General features: G+C 36.7%; 1 protein-coding gene across 3 annotated transcripts in view; it reads left to right on the top strand.

Annotated features, from left to right (window-relative positions):
* Positions 1-23596, top strand: part of LOC123537297 (rho GTPase-activating protein 39-like) — a 126412-nt gene that overhangs the window by 38241 nt on the left and 64575 nt on the right. The window lies entirely within an intron of this gene.

Raw genomic sequence — 23596 nt, forward strand, 5'->3', positions numbered from 1 at the left:
TGTGGTATTTGCAAAGGGAACTGCTATAGAAGATGAAGACCATTACAGAATCCAGGTAATTTGTTCTTATTTCTTGAAGATGCCATTAAAAAGAGGAAAGTGTGAGGTTTTAAGATCTGCTTTGTGGTTGAATGCCAATTGTTTTCCAGTTGAACCACTTATTGCTTTACATGCTTATAATAGCTGCCAGCACTTTGTAATTCCAGAAATGTGTGAAGTTTTGTCTGTATCAGATGCTGTGCATTCCTCAGTTGTTTAAATATGTTGGGCAGCTCAGCAGTTCCTATGCAAATTGCTCAAGACTTAAAACTATATTTGGAGTTTGCAGCATACATTATTGTGCTGCTATTTATAAAGTATTTCTGTGTTACCTTGGTTTTCTATGGGGAGGTTGTCAGTTGCTTGCAAGTGCTGGTATGAGGTCCATCTTTATTTTAATGTGTAGAGCACACTTAAAGCATCATCACCATTGTGAATATATGCAAGGTGGTGTGAGGCATGAAAGTTTCTCAACAGGAATAATTTACCTTTCTGTTTAAAAAGTGGTGTGGAAAGTGTTGAAACAAACAAATCTGTATGTAAAAATCCATTATAAAAACTTTAAAAAAAGAATATTCTCCTTCCATTTGTCTTGTCTCAGTTTACCGGTACTTCCTGTTGCGAAAAAAAAACAGTCTGTGTTTTATGAATGAAGAAAATCTTTCATGATAAGATAAGTTTCAAATTACTCATTATTTGTTAGTTAATTTTAGATGAATTAAAGGTTATCTTATATTCATTTACCACTGTGTCTGAAAGTTGTTTTCATACCTTGATAGATTTATCATCCAGAATGATATAACATTCATAATTACCTGGTATGATGAGCCAAGTTTATGTCATATTTTATTTCTAGCAAAGTTCAACCATTTAATTAAGTGCAGTTCTCAAACTTTTATGAGAATTATATTAGTTTACTAATGTTGAAAGAATATGACTTTGCTGGCTGTGAATATTTACATCTGCATTAACTTACTTATGCCATGCCCCACCCCAATAATATTTCTAAATAAGTTACATACCATGTGCATTTTTAAGAGCTATAACATCACTATCGGACAAAGAAAATTATTTAAATAAATTATTGGTTTTTAAAGATATGTTTGTTTCTGATGGTCTTGAATATTACAAACTTTCAACTTCTATATTTATATTTACCTCCCACTGGGGGAGACGTATTGTTTTTGTCCTGTCCGTCACACTTCATTTCCGATCAATAACTGGAGAACCATTTGACCTAGGACCTCAAACTTCATAGGGTGGCGGAGCTTATGGGGTATGGAGTAGACAATCCCTATGGTTTTCGGGGTCACTCCATCAAAGGTCAAGTTCACAGGGGCCTGAACATGGAAAACCATTTATGATCAGTAACTTGAGAATCACTTGACCCAAAATGTTGAAACTTCATAGGATGATTGGACATGCAGAGTAGATGACCCCTATTGTTTTTGGGGTCACTCCATCAAAGGTCAAGTTCACAGGGGCCTGAACATGGAAAACCATTTATGATCAGTAACTTGAGAATCACTTGACCCAAAATGTTGAAACTTCATAGGATGATTGGACATGCAGAGTAGATGACCCCTATTGTTTTTGGGGTCACTCCATCAAAGGTCAAGTTCACAGGGGCCTGAACATGGAAAACCATTTATGATCAATAACTTGAGAATCACTTGACTCAGAATGTTGAAACTTCATAGGATGATTGGACATGCAGAGTAGATGACCCCTATTGTTTTTGGAGTCACTTCATCAAAGGTCAAGTTCACAGGGGGCGGAACATGGAAAACCATTTATGATCAATAACTTGAGAACCACATGACCCAGAATGTTGAAACTTCACAGGATTATTGGACTTGCTGAGTGGATGACCCCTATTGATTGGATCACGTTATTAAAGGTCAAGGTCACTCCATCACAGGGGCCTGAACATGGAAAACCATTTACAATCAATAACTTGAGAATCACTTGAATGTTGAAACTTCATAGGATGATTGGACATGCAGAGTAGATGACCCCAATTGCTTTTGGGGTCACTCTGTTAAAGGTCAAAGTCACAGGGGCCTGAACATGGAAAACCATTTATGATCAATAACTTGAGAACCACATGACCCAGAATGTTGAAACTTCATAGGATTATTGGACTTGCTGAGTGGATGACCCCTATTGATTGGATCACATTATTAAAGGTCAAGGTCACAGGGACCAGAACATGGAAATCTATTTCTGATCAATAACTTAAGAATCATTCGACCCAGAACCTTCAAACTTAATAGGTTGATAGGACTTACAGAGTAGATTACCCTTATTGTTCTTTGGGTCACTTTATCAAAGGTCAAGGTCACAGGGGCCATCTGCCTGCCACACTTCATTTTCGATCAATAACTGGAGAACCATTTGACCTAGAGTCTTCAAACTTTGTTGGGTGATAGGACTTACAAAGTAGATGACCCCTATTATTTTTGGTGTTACTTGATCAAAGGTCAAGGACACAAAGGCCTGAACATGGAAAACGGTTTCTGATCAATAACTTGAGAACCACGTAACGTAGAACCTTCAAACTTCATAGGATGACTGGAAATGTAGAGTAGCTGACTCCTATTCATTTTTGGGCCACTTGATCAAAGTTCAAGGTCACAGGGGCCAGAAATTTGAAAACTATTTCTAAACAATAACTTGAGAACCATTCGACCCAGAATCTTCAAACTTTATAAAGTGATAGGACTTACAGAGTGTATGATGCCTATTGATTTTGGGATCACTTGAGCAAAGGTCAAGGTCACAGGAGCCTAAATATGGAAAACCATTTATGATCAATAACTTGTGAATCACTTGTCCCAGAATGTTGAAACTTCATAGAATGATTGAACATGCAGAGTAGATGACCCCTATTGCTTTTGGGGTCATTCGATCAAAGATCAAGGTCACAGGGGCCAGAACATGGAAAACCATTCCATAACTTGAGAACCGCAGTAGGCCCAGAATGTTGAAACTTCTTGGGATGATTGGACATGCCGTGTAGATGATCCCTATTGCAGCCAACCGTCAGTGTCTCTTGAGGTTTTGCTCCTGTCCCCTATTGACTTCTTGCCCATATTATATGCAATGGGGGAGACATGGGCTTTTCTACAAAAGCATCTTCTAGTTATTTATTACAAGATTAAAATATCCATATTCTTTACTGTTTACATGTAATAATGGTTGATTTGGCAATTTGTGTTCCTACAATTATACAAATGGATTATGGTTGCCTAATAATTAGGCTTCTTAAATACATAATAATAATTATCATGAGATGTTGCAGCATTAAAATCAATCGTTTAAGCAGCATTTGGATTTTAATCCATCTACAGGCAGGCAGGCTCAATCATTATTCTCCTATTTTGTACTAAGACTGCTTCATGGAGCTGGTAGAATTTAAGATTTGAAAACCCAACATCTCATAATGTGGAATTGGTGTTTTGGGAGGTATTATACTTAGTAGATAATATCAATTCATATATATCAGAACATATGAACAAGTTAAATTTAGATAAAATCATGAATGTAGATAGATTTCAAAATGTACAATTTTTGTCTGATTAATAACAATTCATCATTCAGTTTTGGTATTACATTATATTGTAAGCATTACAAAATATAGACATTCATAATCTAATTACAAGTCATACATTTACAACTTGGCTCATCCTACCGAGGCAAAGTTTAAAATTCTATTTAGTTAAGGTAATCAAAATCATTTATTGGGAGAGAGATGTAGATGGTGGGTTCTGTGGTTGAGTGGTTAACCTTTAGCCTGCTGGCGGCGAGTTATTCTGCCTTTGCGGCCAGTGTAGACCAAGATTAGCCTGCACATCCGTGCAGGCTAATCATGGTCTGCACTGTTCGCTATTCAGTCAATAAATTTTCAGTGAACACCCCTTCAAATACTAAATGGTACTGCCCAAACTGAATAATGGACCAGTCCATTTTAGGAATTTAGCAGGCTAAAGGTTAAGATTTCTGAATTCCAAGTCAGTTGCCCCCTCACTGCTATGGGTTCAAAATCCTGCTTAGCGGTTAGAATATTGCTCCTTGTGAAGAAGCAATCTAGCTGGCCTACTGAAGGAGCGGTTAGAATATTGCTCCATGTGAAGAAGCAGTCTAGCTGGCCTACTGAAGGAGCGGTTAGAATATTGCTCCATGTGAAGAAGCAATCTAGCTGGCCTACTGAAGGAGCGGTTAGAATATTGCTCCATGTGAAGAAGCAATCTAGCTGGCCTACTGAAGGAGCGGTTAGAATATTGCTCCATGTGAAGAAGCAGTCTAGCTGGCCTACTAGCTGGCCTACTGAAGGAGCGGTTAGAATATTGCTCCATGTGAAGAAGCAATCTAGCTGGCCTACTGAAGGTCAGTAGTTCTGCCCAAATGCACACAAATGGCTGAAATAATGCTCGGAGGAGCACCTTGGGTCTTCCTGCCCCATGAAAAACTGGAATGTTGCTACAAGACCAAATTATGTTGGTGTGCTGTATAAAAACAGTAATGCAGACCATAAAGTAACATAAAACTTTTGAAATCAATAATATGGTAGAAATTATCATATTTTATGTTTGCTCAGTAATAAATACATCAACCAACCCTGTGTGTTGATGAAAAAAAGACTTGTAAATAGAAAATAGCTGATTCAGCAAATAAATACTCAGTTTTATTGACCAACAATTCTCTTGCAGTTGCTTCAGATCAAAAATGTAAATGTGTGTGACTGTTTTAAATGCCCAGTAGAGTGTATATGCTGAATAAGAGAATTCTATTTAAGAGAAAAAAAATAATAACTATATTATATAATTAATTATCCCTTGTCTCCATGTACCTCAGGGTTGTGCTATGTCACTTCAATGATATTTAGAGAAATTTTGTAAAGTGTTAAAATGTTTTACCAGTGCATTATCACCTGAAAGTAAAACTATGGCCTATAAGCCATTGAGGAATGAAATACCTCTGTAGATACTGAGGTTTTCACAGATTTTGACTGTAAAAGTGTGCCACATGTTACATGCTGCATGTGCTGTCAATTAACTGTAAATTGTTCCTATGAAACCATCTGCTCTGTTTGAAGGGAGAAAGATTGATGGGTGTATGGTATAGTCATTCCAGTGCAGGTTGCAAGACAAAAAATAACACATGATATGCCTTTGATGGTAAGAATGTTGCACAATAATGGTTAGATTTTTACAGAGGAGATGGTTAGAAAATAGCATCAAATGAATGATAGCATCCAGGGATTTTTTTTCTAATGCAAAATAAAAAGTGATAGATGATAGCATTAGATATACTGTTTTGTAAGCATAGTTCAGAATGTTTCTGCCTATTATTTGCTACAATGTATTATTCTTTTGACACTGGCTTCCAAAAGAAACTGAGTTTGCAACAAGTGTGGGACAAACTAGAGTAATTACCTCCCCTGATCTCTTTTCATTACCAGAAATGAAAGTAGGAACTAAATGTCAGTAGACAGGTATGTCGATTTGGCATAATATAGATTGGTAATTATGTTATGAAAAAAAAGGTGATGCTTAAAAATATTACTGGAAATGCCTCCCAGCTTCACAAATGTCTTTGAAGAATGTAAATTTAGATCCCTGATTTCTTTAAATGGTACTGTAAATCTTTTATAGCATTCTCACACATTGACCTTAAATGTTTTGCACAAATTAGGAAAGTTAAAGAGCACTCAGGGGCTTGGCCTTCTTAGGCAATTGCTGTAATTTATAAGGCTTACCCTGAGGTCTATTGCAGCAATAAATCATTGTGTATTTTTAAAGGTTTCTTAAGTCTCCTAAAAGTGGAAGAAAGTTGCAAATCATGTGAAATCAATACAGTATGGTAGCTTGCAGTAATTTAGCAGAAAATTGAATCTGAGACAATTCTAGGAAAACAGAAGCCTCTCTAGGAAAAAGAGTAAATGATTGATGTTTTGTTGAGAAAACTACTTACACAGTGGATCAGCAGGCATTGAGAGACAATAAATCTTCATTTTGAAGGGTCAATTAACCTATAAATGTAAGGACCCCCACCCCGGCAAGTGATATGATGTCACAGTAGGATTGCAAAGACTGGTACACAAACTTTGTTTCTATACAATTAGTTCATTTTACTATGACTGTATTATGTAACAAAATATATTTTATGAATTGTGCCCCCTTTTAATTTACATCTTCAGGTTAAAGATTTTGTGCACATTCACTCTGTCTTGGTTCTTACACAATGGATTTTTAGTTGTTCCACATCTTCACCCACATCATACGACACAAATAGCATTATTGTGGGAGAAGTACTCTCTGAATTATGTCCCTTTTAGACTTAGAAATTCTGGATAATGTTTTTATGTACTTCCACTTTACTTCTGTTTTTATACGCCCGAAGAGACGTATTATGTTATACCCATGTCTGTCAATCCGTCCGTCTGTTAGCAATTATGTGTCAGCTTCATAGAAACTATCATTTGCACAAATGTTTGCCACATTGAGACAACATGCAGAGCCCATGTTCTGGATGGCTTGGTTCAAGGTCAAGGTCACACTTGGGGGGTCAAAGGACATATGAGTGTGTAAGCTCTGTAACTCTTGACCCCTTGAAGGATTTCAAAGAAACTTAACACAAAGACACAAATGTTCACCACATTGAGACGACATGCGGAGCAGATGTTCTGGATGGCTTGCTTCAAGGTCAGGGTCACACCTAGGGGTCAATAGTCATATGAGTGTGTTTCGTGTCTGCTCTGTAACTCTTGAACTGCTTGAAGGATTGTAAAGAAACTTGGCACAAATTCACAACATCGAGACAACATGCAGAGTGCATGTTCTGGATGTCTCACTCCAAGGTCAAGGTCACAGGGGTCAAAGGCATCGCTCTGTAACACTTGAACCTCTTGAAGGATTTCAAAGAAACTTGACACAAATGTTCACCACGTCGACATGATGTGCAGAGCTCATGTTCTGGATGGCTAGCTACAAGGTCAAGGTCACATTTAGGGGTCAAAGGTAATACCTTTGGGCGTATATTGCTCTGCATTGTGGTGCTCTTGTTGTTGAATGGATTTTACTTGAACATTCATCGAGTGGTGGGAGACATACGTTTTTTGTGTAAAACAATCTCTACTTCATTTAACGAAAAATGTTAAGCTTATTTGAATGGTGGTAGAACTTGTGCTGGTGAACCTAAGACATACAGGTTCTGTAGGTTCCAATATTTGTCACTGTTTTACTTATATTCCCTTTGTCAGTATTCCAGCTTAAGGCTGTAATGCACTATTGTCACTGGTTTATCCTTTAATACCTTTTGTCACAAGATAGCTCACTTATGTCACCACAAGAGAGATGCTGTCCATTTTACAGAGTAGAGTAAATATTGACAAAAGATGTTCCTGGCCTTGTCACAGGGGAGAACAAAATCATTATGTTACTGCTATAATGTTGCTTCCTTAATATTGCAAGATTTCTTGTTGTTGATAAATGTAATGTGACACAAATTATGCACAGACATGGCTGGCATCCATGTTACACAGAGTTGATTCACATCTAGGGAATTCTGTTAGTATACTGGAGACACACAATGCTAGCTACAGTCCTAATTACATAAGTCTTAGAATTCTTAGTAACCTGTATACAGTAACTGTGTGGTCAGAAATTGTTGTTTTAGCTGGTAAGTTAACATCAATGCTAATTTTCAAAGCTCAGCCGTTGAATTGTGACACTAGAGCAAGTGGTTAAAAACACTAGTTGGGTTGTGGCTTCCACCCTCCCTCCCTCATCCTCACATAGCAAGTTGGTTCCTAAGGTTCAGGCTTTCAGTTATGGTCCAATATGATATATTTGTAATAATTGTTTCTGAAAATAATACAAGTGTTAAAAAAACTCTTTTACATCACAGCAACATCTCCAAAGAATATTGTTTTGTCATTGAGACACATTTGTGAGGAGATGAAAGAACTCAGATATTGGTATCTTGATGTGTTTTACATGTCAATGGAATTAGCTTGATTGAACTGATAGCAGTCTTGGAAAGCTTCAGATGTTAAGTTCCCAGGCAGGTTATTTAATTTCTGCAGATATTTAAAAGTTTGCAAATAGAACTGATAATTGAGTGTAAATAGTTCTCAGCAGCAGTGGTAAATTAGCGGCAGTGGTAAATTAGCTTCGTTATTTAAAGAGAGCTATTGTTTCTCCAACAGATAAAAACTTATTAAAGCAGTCATCTATAATGATTGAAGAACTCTGCCTTTGTTAATGAGTCTGTCAGGCGCAAATAGATGAAGGTCAAGGTCACATTTGGGGGTCAAAGGTTAAAAGTTGATGCAGTTTCTCTTGTCTGGGCTGTAACTTAGCCATGGATGGAGATGTTCTTAAATAACTTGGCAGAACCGCAATCAGTTCTGCTGCTGCCAAAAAGTATCATAAATGTTAGTCCTTTTGACAGCTGGCAGGGTCATTTATAAAAATTTTTAATAAAAGTTTTTAATGTCACCCTTCAGCATCAAATATCCGCTTCCTAAAAGTTTTGCCTCAAAAAGTACTAGGCTGATTGCTTTCAAACTCTTTATAAATCTTTAGCATTATGGAATTACTACTCTCAGCCAGGTTCTGTAACTCCGGCTTACAGTTTATAGAATTATGCCCCTTTATCAACTTTTTAGCTCAACTGAGCACAAAGTGCTCAAGGTGAGCTTTTGTCATCGCCCTGTGTCCATCGTCCGTTGTCGTCCGTCCGTCAGTCGTCCGTCCGTTGTCGTCGTCAACAATTTGACTGTTAACACTCTAGAGGTCACAATTTTGGCCCAATCTTAAAGAAACTTAGTCAGAATGTTACCCTCAATAAAATCTTGGACGATTTCGATATTGGGTCATCTGGGATCAAAAACTAGGTCACCAGGTCAAATCAAAGGAAAAGCTTGTTAACACTCTAGAGGTCACAATTTTGTCCCAATCTTAATGAAACTTGGTCAGAATGTTACCCTCAATAAAATGTTGGACGAGTTTGATATTGGGTCATCTGGGGTCAAAAACTAGGCCACCAGGTCAAATCAAAGGAAAAGCTTGTTAACACTGTAGAGGCCACATTTATGACTCTATATTCATGAAATTTGGTCAGAATGTTAATCTTGATGATTTCAAGGTCCAGTTTGAATCTGGGTCATGTAGGATCAAAAACTTAGGTCACCAGGTCAAATCAAAGGAAAAGCTAGTTAACACTCTTGAGGCCACATTTATGACCATATCTTAATGAAACTTGGTCAGAATGTTAATCTTGGTGATATATAGATCAAGTTCAAATCTGGGTCCGATGGGGTCAAAAACTAGGTCACTAGGTCAAATCAAAAGAAAAGCTTGTTAACACTCTAGAGGCCACATTTATGACTGTATCTTCATGAAACTTGGTCAGATTGTAATCTTGATGATCTTTAGGTCAAGTTCGAATCTTGGTCTTATGGGGTCAAAAACTAGGTCACCGGGTCAAATCAAAGGAAAAGCCTGTAAACACTCTAGAGGTCACAATTTTGGCCCAATCTTAATGAAATTTGGCCAGAATGTTACTTTAAATAAAATCTTGGACGAGTTTGATATTTGGTCCTCTAGTGTCAAAAACTAGGTCACCAGACCAAATCAAAGGAAAAGCTTGTTAACACTGTAGAGGCCACATTTATGACTGTATCTTCGTGAAACTTGGTCAGAATTTAAATCTTGATGATCTCAAGATCCAGTTTGAATCTAGGTCATTTAGGGTCAAAAACTAGGCCACGAGGTCAAATCAAAGAAAAAGCTAGTAACACTCTAGAGGCCACATTTATGACCATATCTTAATGAAATTTGGTCAGAATGTTAATCTTGATGATTCCTAGGTCAGGTGATCGAGGCCTTCATGGCCATCTTGTTTTTAGCTCATCTGATTTTTTGAAAAAAAATGATGAGTTATTGTCATCACTTGAGCGGTTGTCGGCGTCGGCGTCGGCGTCGGCGTTGCCTGGTTAAGTTTTATGTTTAGGTCAGCTTTTCTCCTAAACTATCAAAGCTATTGCTTTGAAACTTGGAATACTTGTTCACCATCATAAGCTGACCCTGTATAGCAAGAAACATAACTCCATCTTGCTTTTTGCAAGATTTATGGCCCCTTTTGTACTTAGAAAATATCAGATTTCTTGGTTAAGTTTTATGTTTAGGTCAACTTTTCTCCTAAACTATCAAAGCTATTGCTTTGAAACTTAGAATACTTGTTCACCATCATAAGCAGACCCTGTACATCAAGAAGCATAACTCCATCTTGCTTTTTGCAAGAATTATTGCCCCTTTTGGACTTAGAAAATCATTTTTCTTGGTTAAGTTTTATGTTTAGGTCAGCTTTTATCCTAAACTATCAAAGCTATTGCTTTAAAACTTGCAACTCTTGTTCACCATCATAAGCTGACCCTGTACATCAAGAAACATAACTCCATCCTGCTTTTTGCAAGATTTATGGCCCCTTTTGGACTTAGAAAATATCAGATTTCTTGGTTAAGTTTTATGTTTAGGTCAACCTTTTCTCTTAAACTATCAAAGCTATTGCTTTGAAACTTGCAACACTTGTTCACCATCATAAGCTGACCCTGTACAGCAAGCAACATAACTCCATCCTGCTTTTTGCAATAATTATTGCCCCTTTTGGACTTAGAAAATCATTTTCTTGGTTGAGTATTATGTTTAAGTCAACTTTTCTCATAAACTATCAAAGCTATTGCTTTAAAACTTGCAACAGTTTTTCACCATCATAAGTGGACACTGTACATCAAGAAACATAACTCTATCCTGCTTTTTGCAAGAATGATGGCCCTTTTTAGACTTAGAAAATCATGGGTAGGACAATATTTCTATTATACAAAAAAAATCAGATGAGCGTCAGCACCCGCAGGGCGGTGCTCTTGTTATAGTTTTTTTAAGCAGGTGTTTAAAAGCACTCGGTACTAGTAAGCACAGGACTATATGTTTAGAGGTCAGTCCCAAGGTGAGAGAATGTTCTCAATGGAAGTTTGACTGGAGACATTATTGATTCTCCACCTCTGATTTATGTTGGGAAGCTGTCAGTCACTAACAAAGAATAATTCTAAAGAGGTATAGAATCCAGGAACACTAGTCTTGGACCAGTTTATCCAGGTCTTAGATTAAAAGAAACTAAGTGGTATCTTAAGAATTGGAAAGACAGAATAAATTAATGTAATGAATGTAGGATATGTCTCTTGAAATGATCATATGTTTGGCAGAAGTGACCTTATAGAGGTTTTTTAATATGTGAAAAATGTTCTGTATTTTTTCTGAGTCATTTTGTTTGACAGGAGCGAATTAAAAAGTGTAATTATCTAATTAGCAACAGTTCATGTTGCCAAATTCTCTTATATTTGATTGCCTGTTTGACCTGAAAATATAAACTGTAGAGAATAGTTGTGGTGTTCTACCTGTAAGAAGTCAATCTGTCAATGATTTACATAATGTTGTTGTTCTCTGCAATTTTCAAGGGAATTTATAATGCAGGAATGATTTACTTATTGAGTTGGGTCCCATGTTTCACATTGTATAAGGGCAATAATATAAGAATGACATTGATGTTTTTCTGCTTGAGTTGTTTCCCTTCCCATAAACTTTTTTTTATTGCCCAAGAACAGTAATTGCAGCTATACTATTTAGATTATCAGGCTGATATTACCTCCCTTATCTTTGCTCATGTGGCCAAATGGAAGCTATCAAGAGAAATAACAAGTGTATAAATTCTTTTACCATTAGTAAATAATGGTTATCCTTGGTAGATAATTGTTAATTATTTATCAAGGGAAAATAATGTGAAGGAAGTCAAATAGAAGGTGATTTATGCTCAATAAGAGGCCAATAAACCATAATTAAAATGATTACTGGAATTTGCTCTGCCCTCCAAAAGACCTTTGTAGAATGTCTAAATACAAGAGTCTTCAGCTGTCTTAGTTTATTCTGTTGATTGTTTTTAGATGAAGTAAGCTTGAATTAAAAAATATGGAAACAACTGTCCACAAGACATAGTGGCAAGGGGACACAATTGTCAGTTTGAACATTTGTGGCCTTTGGGTTTAGTGGCCAATAGAAATCTGGTATTACTTAACATGTGCTGTACTATTTTAAGGAACAAAATTTGTAATATGTTTATAGAGTTATATTACAAAAAAAGGGTAAATCATTTATAACTGAAAATGCTGAAAATCCTTATAAATAACCTTGGATTTTAGAACCAACCATCCTATTCAAATGTTACTGAACTTAAGGTATAGGTCCATGTTTCGGAGAAAAAAGTTCGAACGTCATCAAATCATAGAAAGAAAGCATTGTTTTGCTTGAAAATTTAACAGCGTATAACACATTTATATTATTCTACAAAACCATTGTCAATTTACTGATATATGTATTGAATTCCGGAAAGGGACTGCATGAAGGGACCACACTTCTGGACAGTTCAGAGCCTTTAAAAACTCACCATTTTTTAAAAGCTGTTACACGTCTTCGTTTTGATGCATTTGCAACATCGTGCGAGTGTTTAAACTTTACATAACTAGGTAAAACATCGTTTTTGACAATTGTTTACATTTATTTCTTTACAAATGGCATTCTTATTTAAAGGGGGACAACTCATTAAGAATATTTTAAGTATCCAACTCTGTGGGACAGAACAGTAAAACATGTGTTTGACAGATAAGTTGTGTGTCAAGATGCTGTTCATTCGTTAAAAAATCTGTTGTTTTGTGATATACTGCTAAACCTTAATGTGACTGAATGTTTGTAAATGTGGTAATAGTTTCTGTGACTGAAGGGTATGTAAAATGTTATAGTTTTTGACAAATGTGTTTTTGGTTTGTTTTATTGTTACATTGATCATTATATCATAAGCAGTTCAGGTAAACTAATTATTTTTCTAATAGGATACAATGCATTATCTCTCATTAGCCAGAAAACTTGCCTGCATCTTTTTTTCTCACTGAGCAGAAAGGTTTCTCACATGTAGTTAATGCAATATCACAGTGAGGAAAAATGATGATTTTGCATCAATCAAAATTAATACAAAGATCTATTTACATCTCAGAAGGGAGACATAATTATAGTAATCACACTGTTTGTCTGTTGGTACTACATATGTCTCAACTATAACTTGTAAAGAATTTCTGTAAATCTTTATACAAATGATTAGGAGGAGTGTCACATGCAAGAATTAGGTCAGTAGGTCAGTGCCTGCAATGTTAAGGTCACACTCAGGGACACTTCACTTTGGGGAATTTCATTACTTCTGTATTGTTCATCAGGTCCTTCGTTAGTCCCCTTTCGATGGAACACTGGAGGGAACTAAACGAATGCCCTCTGTCCGTCTATCCATCCGTTTGTCCATCAGCAAATCTGGATCCTGCAATTACTCTTAAAGTATTCAAGCTAGGTTCATAAAACTTGGTATATAAATAGAGGGCAATATGTAGATTATGCACGTACATGACTGGACAGTTCCAGTTTTTGTTGATAAATTTCGTCTAACTCCTCCCTCTATTGTTATTCTATTCATACCAAGGTCAGGTGCTCACAGGCAGTATCACAAACAAAACCCATATAGTCTACTGTGTAAACTAGGTCAATCGTATTTGACAGTTCTGTTTGGACAGTCTGTTTAATGTAAACATTAATGATTGACATTTTTGGATCCATCCCTTATGCTTGTTGGTCAAAGGTCAATGACAAGAGATAGCAACCCTATTACTTTTTTGTAGCATAAATATAATCATTGCTGAAAAAAAAACAGAAATGAGCATAAAGATACAACAGATCTATTCCATTTTTTTTCATGCTCTAGGCGTAGAGGTTACTCACTGCTAGAGAACTTGCATTTGAGCTCACTGATTACATAACAAGATGCCATTATTTTTTGCAGTATACAATGTACATAAAATGGTGTTAATGGAAGTGAATTGCATTTGAGCTCTCTGTTTAATAATCCAGCATCAGCATTCTTTTGGTATAATAATGTGCAAAATGTGCAAATTAATGGCATCTAGTGTAATCTTTAGGTATTTTCATTGTAAAGGTAGGCTTGAGGGTTTTTTAGGAAGCCAAAGGGTTTCTGTTGGGGTTTTTTTTTTTGGTTGGGGGGGGGGGATTGAGGAATTTCTTATTTAAGGGGACAGAAGTTGTTTTTTGTTTGTTTGAGGAGACAGGGTTTCTTGTTTGAGGGAACAGGGGGTTTCTGGTTTGATGGCACAGAGGGTTTCTGATTCGAGGGCACAGAGTTTCTGATTTGAAAGGACCGAGTTAGTTTTTGGTTTGAGGGCACAGAGTTTCTGGTTTGAAAGGACAGTGAGGTTCAGGTTTGAAAGGACATGGTTTTGGGTTTGAAAGGACAGAGTTTCTGGTTTGAAGGACAGAGAGTTTTGGTTTGATGGCACAGAGTTTCTGGTTTGAAAGGAATGAGAGTTTCTGGTTTGAGAAGAGAGAGTTTCTGGTTTGGAAGGACAGAGAGTTTTGGTTTGAGGGCATGGAGGGTTTCTGGTTTGATGGCACACAGAGAGTTTCTGGTTGGCAAGGACAGAAAGTTTTTGGTTTGAGGGCACATAGTTTCAGGTTTGAAAGGACAGAAAGTGTCTGGTATGAGGGCACAGAGTTTCAGGGTTGAAAGGACAGAAAGTGTCTGGTATGAGGGCACAGAGTTTCAGGTTTGAAAGGACAAAGAGTTTTTGGTTTGAGGGCACAGAGTTTCAGGTTTGAAAGGACAGAGAGTTTTGGTTTGAGGGCATGGAGGGTTTCTGGTTTGATGGCACACAGAGAGTTTCTGGTTGGCAAGGACAGAAAGTTTTTGGTTTGAGGGCACATAGTTTCAGGTTTGAAAGGACAGAAAGTGTCTGGTATGAGGGCACAGAGTTTCAGGTTTGAAAGGACAGAAAGTGTCTGGTTTGAGGGCACAGAGTTTCAGGTTTGAAAGGACAAAGAGTTTTTGGTTTGAGGGCACAGAGTTTTCGTTTGAAAGGATAAAGGGTTTTTGGTTTGAGGGGATAGAGGATTTCTGGTTTGAAAGGATAGAGAGTTTTATGTTTGCGGGAATAGAGAATTTCTGGTGACAGGAGACAGAGAGTTTCTTATTTTAGTGCACAGAGGGTTTCTAGTTGAGGGCACAGAGAGTTTTTAAGGTTTGAAAGGGCAGAGTTTCTGGTTTCAGGAGACAGATGGTTTCTTGTTTGAGGGGACAGGGGGTTTCTTGTTTGAATCGTGACAGAGGGTATTTTGTTGATGGAACAGAGGGTTTCTTGTTTGAGCAGACAGGGAGTATCTTGTTTGAGGGGACAGGGGGTTTCTGGATTGAGAGGACAGTTTTTAAGGAGACCTATAGTTTCAAGCTTAGGAAACAGAGTTTCTGTTTTGAATAATTGTACCAAAGATGAACACAGGAGAAAGCTATACATTTTCTGGTTTTGTTTAAATGAAAATGTAAGTTTGTTATCTGGGGACAGGATGCTACGCAACTCACAAAAAAGATACTGAGCTACTCTTTGTACAGACCGTATTGTCAAACATACAGTCATAGCTTTGTGTCAAGATTTTCATAATGCACACTATGATGTTAAGCAAAAATTGATATTTCAGAGAAAGAAACTGTTTAAAGTTCAAACAATAATTGAAATAAATAGACACAATGTCAGCATAGTTTGATACAGGTGAAAAGAAATATAACACCTGCCATGGAAAAGGTGAATAGACTCTTGTTAATCAAAGGCCAGATTAAACTCAATGTTTGTCTTAAGAGATTCCAGGAAAATTAATCCAGGATTGAGGGATTTATTATATGTTTTGGGGGTTCAATATCTGGCTGATAAGCCAATTATGTGGCATATTGGAAGTGTCAGACATGTTTTCTCAGCAGATTGGGTAAATAAGAAAATTTACAGGTAGCATGTTGAATTTCAGAGTTTTTGAAGTCTTTCACCTTTCTAAATTAAGCATACTAACAGATGCCCCGCTAAAATATTTGACATTGAGACTGTGATCTAGGAATAACCTTTGTCTGGTAGACAGGTCAATTGGGAAGAGCAGCTGTGAGTTAAATGTTCAGAATTCAGCCTTACCGTTGACTTTTGAAGTTCAGTCATGTTCCATAATAGGAAATAATTATCTATCACCGAAATGAAATTTTGGCGTTCCATTTGAATGTTAGCACGACTTTAATAAATTTCGTCATCTCAAAGCAAGAAGTGGATAACTGCATTGACTTAAAGAAGGACTTATTCACTTTTTGCGCTAAGGTGACAATATTCTACTTGTTAAAGGGAGGTAATCAGTATTATAAAATTCATAAATGCTGTTTTATCTCCTACAGAAATAAGCAAGTTCATACAGTAGTATGTACATAGTCTTATTTGTTTACCATATTTGTGCAGCATAGGTTTTTAGTAACATCGGAGCATTTCATGCCTTTTCCTCATCAACTTGTTTTCTTTGTTTGTTGAGAAGAGATTTTCTATACATGAGAATATAAAATTAATATGGCTGATAAAATTATATATATGATACACCTGTTAGATGAATTTTGTGGATCTCAACAAAATCTGAGAGTATGTTATAATGTTGTAGCATCCCTGGTTTAGATAGTATCTTTGATCATTTTATGTATATCTTAGAATCAATCTATGTGGTTTACAGTGCTGATGTTTACACCAACTTTTCATTCCTGCATGCAATACCCTCATGTTTCTTGGTGCAATTCTAATGCATCAAAATGATAATTTTGATAAAATTTATTTTGAATCAGATTGTGAATTGGTTTTTTTAGCACTGCGGTAGAGCTTTTCTATCTGTCTTCCAATAATATCACATCCCTTTCATGGACCTAGACCATTTTTAGCTTCACTATTCAAAGAATAAGTAGAACTTTCCTTACTCACCATCCATGGCATCAGCATCACACCTTGGTTACGTTTTTCATACTAGTCCTCATTTTGACAAAACTTGTTGAGATTAAGCTTTGATACTTTCAAAACTTGTGTTCCATCACCATGTCCAGTTTTAGGCAAAAGAACAATACTCCATCAAGGATTTTGTCTGAATTATGGCCCCTTTTAACTTACAAATCTTGGTTAAGTTTTTTTGTACCAGTTCATATTTTGTGTAAACTGTTTGACATATGGCTTTGAAACTTTTTCACTTGTTTTTCTTTTTAGCTCATCTGATTTTTTGAAAAAAAATGATGAGTTATTGTCATCACTTGAGCGGTTGTCGGCGTCGGCGTCGGCGTTGCCTGGTTAAGTTTTATGTTTAGGTCAGTTTTTCTCCTAAACTATCAAAGCTATTGCTTTGAAACTTGGAATACTTGTTCACCATCATAAGCTGACCCTGTATAGCAAGAAACGTAACTCCATCTTGCTTTTTGCAAGATTTATGGCCCCTTTTGTACTTAGAAAATATCAGATTTCTTGGTTAAGTTTTATGTTTAGGTCAACTTTTCTCCCAAACTATCAAAGCTATTGCTTTGAAACTTGGAATACTTGTTCAACATCATAAGCAGACCCTGTACATCAAGAAACATAACTCCATCTTGCTTTTTGCAAGATTTATTGCCCCTTTTGGACTTAGAAAATCAGTTTTCTTGGTTAAGTTTTATGTTTAGGTCAGCTTTTATCATAAACTATCAAAGCTATTGCTTTAAAACTTGCAACACTTGTTCACCATCATAAGTTGACCCTGTACAGCAAGAAACATAACTCCATCCTGCTTTTTGCTAGATTTATGGCCCCTTTTGGACTTAGAAAATATCAGATTTCTTGGTTAAGTTTTATGTTTAGGTCAACTTTTTCTCTTAAACTATCAAAGCTATTGCTTTGAAACTTGCAACACTTGTTCACCATCATAAGCTGACCCTGTACAGCAAGCAGCGTAACTCCATCCTGCTTTTTGCAATAATTATTGCCCCTTTTGGACTTAGAAAATCATTTTCTTGGTTGAGTATTATGTTTAAGTCAACTTTTCTCATAAACTATCAAAGCTATTGCTTTAAAACTTGCAACAGTTTTTCACCATCATAAGTGGACACTGTACATCAAGAAACATAACTCTATCCTGCTTTTTGCAAGAATGATGGCCCTTTTTAGACTTAGAAAATCATGGGTAGGACAATATTTCTATTACACAAAAAAAATCAGATGAGCGTCAGCACCCGCAAGGCGGTGCTCTTGTTTAGCTCACCTGTCACATAGTGACAAGGTGAGCTTTTGTGATCACCCTTCGTCCGTCGTCAGTCCGTGCGTCTGTCCGTGCGTGCGTGCGTGCGTCAACAATTTCTTGTCTGCACGATAGTGGTTTCATTTATGATTTTATTTTTACCAAACTTGCACACAACTTGAACTGGCCAGATCCCATTATGGGTTCCAGATTTATGGCCCCTGAAAGGGCCAAAATTAGCTATTTTGACCTTGTCAGCACAATAGCAGCTTTATTTATAACTTGATTTTCACCAAACTGGCACACAACTTGTATCACCATAAGATCTTGGTTCTTTTTTTTTTAACTGGCCAGATTCCAATATGGGTTCCAGAGTTATGGCCCCTGAAAGGGCCAGAATTAGCTATTTTAACCTTGTCTGCACAATAGCAGCTTCATTTATGATTTTATTTTAACCAAACTTGCACACAACTTGTATCACTATAAGATCTTGGTTCCTTTCTTGAACTGGCGAAATTCCGTTATGGGTTCCAGAGTTATGGCCCCTGAAAGGGCCAGAATTAGCTATATTGACCTTGTCTGCACAATAGCAGCTTCATTTATGATTTGAATTTAATCAAACTTGCACAAAACTTGTGTCACCATAAGATCTCGGTTCCCTTTTTAAACCGGCCAGATCCCATTATGGGTTCCAGAGTAATGGCCCCTGAAAGGGGCAAAATTAGCTATTTTGACCTTGTCTGCACAATAGCAGCTTCATTTATGATTTGATTTTAACCAAACTTGCACACAACTTGTATTACCACAAGATCTTGCTTCCTTTCTTGAACTGGCCAGATTCCATCATGGGTTCCAGAGTTATGGCCCCTTAAAGGTCCAGAATTGGCTATTTTGGCTTTTGCAGCCATATAGATACTTCATTTATGGTTTTATTTGAAACAAACTTCCAAAATATCTTCAACAACAATTAATCTTGGATTCCATGACAAATCAGATCCAATCATAGGTTCCAGAGTTATTTTATATCTGATTACCTCCCCTGATTGTAATCAAAATGGATTTATATCAGTAAGTACTTATAGGACTTATTTGAAATTTCATTATTGTCATTAGTTGGACTGAGCCAATCAGGGTAGATAACTATGGACTGATTTTATTTCAAATTACCTCCCTTTATTTTAAATTAAAATTGGTATATCTCCATAACTAATGAAGATACTGATCTGAAATTTCATTTATGTAAACAGATTTATTTGGCAGATCCTTCTTTTGTTCATTTACAATATTTTTTTTTTAATTACTTCCCTTTTATGTTACTATAAATAGCTTATTTTTAGTAACTTTTTTATTATTGGCCTTAGGGAAAAACCGAGACCACTTTTCTGTGGTACAACATGGAGGGTACCTCCAATTTTTAGGTGTAATTTGACATATCTGTACCTTGTAAGAATTTTGTTTTCTTTTTGGTTAAATTTCTTCTCTTTGTTGTTCCTGTCCTGTGTGGACTTAGATATTTTTTCTGAGGACCTTCTTGTCCTCAAGTGCAATGATAACAGGTGAGCGATATAGGGCCATCATGGTCCTCTTGTTTATAACAGTCTCTATCTGTAATCAAGAATACATAACTCTTGTCATCTATTTTGGCTGAATGTTTTGTCAAAAGTATTAATTCACTGACTTTGAATCACTTGCCCCTCACCTAAGTGGGGTTCGAGCCTCACTAGAGACATTGAATGTTTCATGTGAGGAGGCTTACGAAAGGTCGGTGGTTTTACCCAGGTGCCCACCTGTGATGAAGTAATGCTTGGAGAGTCACCTAGGGTCTTTCTCCTCCATCAAAGCTGGAAAGTCGCCATATGACCTAAACCCAACAAAAACAAAACAAAACCGCCTTTAACTCTGTGAATTTTTAGGTCGATTATACGAAGTATGGAGAGCTGTTCTACTCGACCTGGCATCCTTCCGCATCCGCACTTTGGTTAAAGTTTTGATGCACTTTGTCTTTATCTCTGTAATTACTTGATGGATTTGTTTCAAACTTAAGATATTCAAACTTAAGATAGTTATTATTTATATTAGGGGCCTCCGTGGCCGAGTGGTTAGAGTCGTTGACTTCAAACCATTTGCCCCTCATCGATGTGGGTTCGAAACCTTATTTGGGGCGTAGAATTCTTCACGTGAGGAAGCCATCCAGCTGGCTTACGGAAGGTCGGTGGTTCTACCCAGGTGCCCGCTCGTGATGAAATTGTGCACGGAGGAGCACCTGGGGTCTTCCTCCACCATTAAAGCTGGAAAGTCGCCATATGACCTAAAATTGTGTCGGTGCAACGTTAAACCCAACAAAATAAAAAAATAAATAAGATAGTTATTCCTCATCATCACCCACATCAAATTGCACAAGGGCCATAACTCTTGAACCAATATTTCACGTTAAAGTTTTGGTGCACTTTCACTCTATCTCAGTTATTACTAAATGGATTTTATTCAAACTTACAATAGTTGTTTCACATTATCACCCACATCATATGACACAAGGTCCATAAATCTGGAACCAATTTTCCATGAATTATGCGCCCTTTTTACTTAGAATTTCAGGTTAACATCATCACCCTCATCATATGACACAGGGATCATAACTCTTGCTCCAGTATTTCATGAATTATCCCCCTTTTTACTTAGAATTTCATGTAAAAGTTTTGGTGTAGTTTCACACTATCTCAGTTGTTACAAAATGGATTTGAATCAAACTTAAAATAGTTGTTCCACCTTATCACCCACATAATATGACACAAGGTCCATAACTCTGGCACCAATTTTTCATAAATAATGCCCCCTTTTACTTAGACTGCTCCAGCTTCTTCAGATGTATCCATTTTCACTATACAGTATCGAAATAGTCGAGCACGCTGTCTCCTGTGACAGCTCTTGTGTTTAAATAAGAAGACCATCTGCAAAAAGCCTTCTTCATCACACAAACATGGATGGTTTTGTTATGCAATTTTGACTGAGTAATTTTAGAGATATAATTATTAGGCATTGCTGCAGAATTTCACTAAAATTTGTAATTTCATCATACTGATTAACTTACATATACATATATAACATAATTGTAGCTAGAATTTTGGCTACCCAGATGTTTGGATTGTTTGCTCACTAATTGTTCCTAATTAGTTTTCTGATGTGCTTTCCTCCCTTCTCATCATGTAGTCTTGGCTTTAAACTTTATTGTTATCATAGAAATAATTTCATCTTTTGAGAACTAATTCTGACTTGGAACTTGCAGAAATCTGTAGTATAAATTTGTTGAAGATACAGAGTGTATAATCATAGAAATAAACTGTTTTTTTTAGAAGTGCTTCAATGTTTAAGAATCAGTGAGTATTAGGTTGTATAATCATTATACCAGAGTCATACCTGCGAAAAGTGAACCTGATTTATCAGGTACTGTTACTGTATCCAACCTTTTTACCATGGTCAACCACTTTAGTCAGACTTGACCTAATCATGGTTATTTTCATCAGTACCAGTGGCTGTACAATTGTGGACATGGCTTTGTGATTGTGCCAGTCCTTGTAAATTAATTGTTTAAACCATGGTTTACTATAGTAAACTTTAAGTCATAACCTGTAGTCATTGTTAGACCAGGTTCACTTTTTGAACAGCTATAGGTAAGGCAATTTGTCTGGAAAACTAAAAGGACACAGAAGAATTTACATTATATACATTGTTTTCAAGCCAGGGTGTCTCAGGAAGTGGCAGATGGTGATCCCTAATCCTGCATTATGGTCTCATGTTTTAGCCTGCAAGTAGGTAGGTTCAAGTTGGAAGTTGTGTCTCCCCAAAAGAAGTGGAAGATATGAGAGAGATATTGTTACAGAAAAAGAATTCAAGTCAGCACGAATAGGGCAACAACAGAAAAATGGTCTTACCTTGTAACACTGTCACACAGATGCTTGCTCAATTGATAATCATGATAATCAAGGTGCATGCTGCATGCAGGTTTATGTAAAATGTATTTAGATGGCTATCTTATAGAGGGGAGAGGCTCCAACATGTGATTTCTACCTCATTATTAAAGGTAATAGTTTAAACATTTGAGCCGTGCCATGGGAAAACCAACATAGTGTTTCTGCTCCATAATTTTAATATGCATTGATGGATTATCTTGAGTTGAGAATGGTCAACACATGATCTATGCTAGGTCAAGTAAAAATTTGTTTCTGCCCCATAACATAATTGCATTGAAGGATTTTTAGCACACCAGAGCACGAAGCACTCAAGGTGAGCTATTGTGACTGGTCATTGTCCAGCGTGCGTCATCCATCGTGCGTCAACATTTGCCTTGTGAACACTCTAGAGGCCACAGTTGTGACCCAATATTTATGAAACTTGGTCAGAATGTTTGTCTTGATGATCTCTAGGTCAGTTTCGAAACTGGGAACTAGGTCAGTAGGCCAGATCAAAGGAAAAGCTTGTGAACACTCTAGAGGCCACAGTTGTGACTCAATCTTTATGAAACTTGGTCAGAATGTTTGTCTTGATAATCTCTAGGTCAAGTTTGAATCTAGGCCATGTGGGTTCAAAAACTAGGTCACCCGATCTAATCAAAGAAAAAACTTATGAACACTCTAGAGGTGACAGTTGTGACTCAATCTTTATGAAACTTGGTCAGAATGTTTGTTTTGATGATCTCTAGTTCAGTTTTAAAACTGGGTCATGGGGTAAAAAACTAGGTCAGTAGGTTAGATCAAAGGAAAATCTTGTTAACACACTAGAGACCACAATTTAAGTTTGAAACTCATGAGAATTGGTCAGAGTCTTGATGACCTCTAGGTCATGTTTGAATCTGGGTCATTTGGGGTAAAAAACTAGATCACCCAGTCAAATCAAAGGAAAAACTTTTAAACACTCTCTGGGCCACAGTTGTGACCCCATCTTTATGAAACTTGGTCAGAATGTTTGTCTTGATGATCTCTAGGTCAAGTTTAAAACCGAGTTGTCTGGGGTCAAAAACTAGGTCAGTAGGCCAGATCAAAGGAAAGTCTTGTTAAAAGTCTAGAATTCACTGTTTAAGTTTGAAACTCATGAGAATTGATCAGAATGTTTGTCTTGATGACCACTAGGTCATGTTAGAATCTGGGTCATATGGGGTCAAAAACTAGGTCACCCGGTCAAATCAAAGGAAAAGCTTGTTAACACTAAAGGCCACAGTTGTGACCCTATCTTTATGAAACTTTGTCAGAATGTTTGTCTTGATTATCTCTAGGTCAAGATTGAAACTGAGTCATGTGGGGTCAAAAACTAGGTCAGTAGACCAGATCAAAGGAAAATCTTGTTAACACTCTAGA

Source organism: Mercenaria mercenaria, chromosome 17 (genome assembly GCF_021730395.1).
Source record: "Mercenaria mercenaria strain notata chromosome 17, MADL_Memer_1, whole genome shotgun sequence".
NCBI classification, from domain to species: domain Eukaryota; kingdom Metazoa; phylum Mollusca; class Bivalvia; order Venerida; family Veneridae; genus Mercenaria; species Mercenaria mercenaria.